At 38.9% G+C, this 3024-nt stretch overlaps 1 long non-coding RNA gene across 1 annotated transcript; it reads left to right on the top strand.

Annotated features, from left to right (window-relative positions):
- The first annotated feature begins 677 nt into the window (after positions 1–677).
- On the top strand, positions 678–1443 carry LOC131225276 (uncharacterized). The gene is made up of 3 exons (XR_009161285.1): positions 678–728; positions 835–939; positions 1027–1443. It is a non-coding gene; the product is annotated as an uncharacterized LOC131225276 (long non-coding RNA).
- Positions 1444–3024: the final 1581 nt, after the last annotated feature.

Here is a 3024-nt window from a genome sequence, read left to right as displayed (position 1 = left end):
ATAGCCCAACCCATTGACAATCATGCTCTGATGCCCGACCGGACCCAATGGTTTGCAAACATGGTTTGATGTGTCGTCTGAAACTGGCACGCATTGATGTTCCATGTCTAACCTCTCTCAAGGCATGATTTGTAACAATCCTCCATTTACATTTATATGCTTTTGCAATGGTTAAATTCAAGGGTTGTCTGCATTGAGGTATTTGAGTAACCTATATATTTCAATTATTAGAGTATTGTAATACCTGAATATTGTAATTGCTAGCAACTATAATATATATATATATATATATATATATATATATATATATATATTGGAAAAAAAAGAATACAAAAGTTAAGTAGGCTAGGCGCATGAAACAATGACTATTTAACGCCTACCATTGGATCAGCCCTGCCCACCCTAGTTGAAACCGCTTTTTAAAATCACCTTGATTTCAGGGGCTGGAAAATAAGCAAACTCAAAACTTAAATGGCCACACGGCTTGAATGGTGGGTATTGTATGCCCACGTTTGAAACATGCTCACTAATTTCATGATGGGTTTGAAATGATTTTAGGCTATTGAGGTTAGTGAGAGTGGGTCTTGAACCAAGAATGTCCAATCCACATTTAACTTAGTGATGCTATGCTCAATAGCATTTTTTGTTTATACAAGATTGTACAATCTTTACTAGAAGTAATGGCTGATGGCAGCTGGCATCGTGCGAGCAAAGGTGCCCCTGAGCAGGTACTAATTTTTCTTCTTATATTTTTCCCAGTTCTCATATAGATGGAAGGTATTTCAATATGGATTGGGCTGTTGTTCACTTGTTTTGTTTGGTCTCCATGAACAGATTTTGAACCTTTGCAATTGCAAGGATGATGTTAGGAACAAGGTTCATTCTGTGATAGACAAGTTTGCTGAACGTGGGCTTTGATCATTGGCTGTTGCAAGACAGGTTTGTCATACTTGTTTTTCAGTGTCTTGTTTCTATCTCTGTGATAAACTCCTCCTCTTATCATCAGATCTATGCTTTGGCTGACAGGAAGTGCCCGAGAGAACAAAGGAGAGTCTGGGAACACCATGGCAATTTGTTGGTCTATTGCCTCTCTTTGATCCCCCCAGGCATGACAGTGCAGAAACCATCCACAGGGCTCTCAACCTTGGTGTGAATGTGAATATATTGGCAGTGGCAGACGGGAACAACAATGTGGAGTTGTGGAAGGTGGCGGTAGATGGAGAGTGGCAGCAGGTGATGATAGTTGAACCCTAGATCCAGGTTCTTGGGTTTCTCTCTCTGTTGCTGTCTTCGTGTTTTGTGGCTATGACTGCAATTTTTGTTTTTTTTTCTTAGTGAATTTCTCAATGTGTTTCTCCATGATTTGGTTTGGATATATTTGGTTAATATTTGTTAGTTTGGACAATTGAATTTGTTGAATTTAGGATCAAAAGAATTTACAGATGGTGATGACTTTTGAGAAAAAAAAGGTGATGATTCAGACCATTCATCCAGAAGCTCGTATACAGATTTCATGCTAAGGTGAGTCATGTGATTTTTTATCACAGAATGTGGTGTCCATCTTCATGTCATCCTGACTGCATATTCGAAAACACTCCTAGATTGAAAGATCTTGCCTAACCATTTTCTCTTGACCAAGGCGGATTAGGTGCGGCCCTTATCGTGGGGCCACCTCGATGTATTTATTTTATCTATTTTTCTAGATCATTTTAAGGTATGCAAATCCACTTCTCAGGTGGACAATAGCATGGGAAAAGGTGATGATTGACCATTAATCGACCACAAAAGTTTTGAATCAAGCTGATTTTTTTGTTCTTTTTTTTATACCATCCATGGAGGTTTGTTTGACCTTATCAACATGTTAAATGGCAAATAAAAATTATAGTGGACCGTAGGAAGTTTTTAATGGTAGGGTGTTCAATCACCACTGTTTCCGATGATATGGTCCACTTGAGATTTGGATCTTCATTTTTTGGGCTCATGCCATAAAATGATATGGAAAAACAGATGGACAGTGTAGATATAAAATATATACATCAAGGTGGGCCCCACTGTCTTGGGTGAGGCCCAGTCACACTTAATCCGCTTAGCCCTCTTGGGTTTTATTTTATTTATTTTCTGTCGTGGTCCTGATATCATTGGTCCGTTGGATTAACGGTTTGGTTGTTATTGTGGGACCCACTTGTTAGTGCTCAGGGCCTAGGATGCTACCCATGTCCTGGTTGAGGATCATACCCGAGTTGGGAAGACTGGTGTAGTTGAATGCCTGTCCCATTGTAGATGGTCCATTGGTTGTAGGGAGGTTGATTCAATGGTTAAGATTGTCTAATCTATAGATTATCAAAGTTCTGGAAGATGAATGGTGGCCATTGAGCAGCACACACGTACGTTGGACCCTAACTCGCAATAGAGGCAAATTCAATTCTTCCCAATTCCCTGTATTTGGTTAAGAAAAAGAATGGAACTGCTCGTGATTTGGGGAAGAGAAAGAGGGAAAAGAAATTCCTATTTAATGTATATTCCATGTCCTGTGGTTCACCAAATCCCTACAAGGGTTTCTTTTGCATCTATTAGGCATATTCATTTTTCATTTTAGTTCTTAATATTTCCCCTATTATGTTAGTGATAGGAGCTAACTGAATGCTGCCCCTGTTATATAAAACTACATTGACTTCTTAACCATCTTGGTTACTAGAATTACTAGCACAGTTTTACAAAATTCTGTTGCAGTATTGTCTAATAACCTCGTTGATTTCTAGTTCAGGCCCCTAACTTGCATTTCCTTCTTGTGTAATCCGAATGAAGTGCCTGGGGTATTGATTGAGCTTTTCTTTTCCACATGTAACAACTCTTAACGCAAGTCTGTCTCGCATTATCAGCACTTGTCATTCATGCAGTAGAACGCAAGAATCATGGTTGTTCCTTTCTGTTCCCCTTGTGCATGTTGCATGATAATCTTGCTATATTTATTCTGATGCTGCATGATCATCTTGCCATATTTATTTTGTTCTTCATAGATGGATG

The sequence above is a fragment of the Magnolia sinica genome, chromosome 14 (genome assembly GCF_029962835.1).
Source record: "Magnolia sinica isolate HGM2019 chromosome 14, MsV1, whole genome shotgun sequence".
Lineage (NCBI taxonomy): Eukaryota > Viridiplantae > Streptophyta > Magnoliopsida > Magnoliales > Magnoliaceae > Magnolia > Magnolia sinica.
This window is presented reverse-complemented; position numbering and strand designations above follow the sequence as displayed.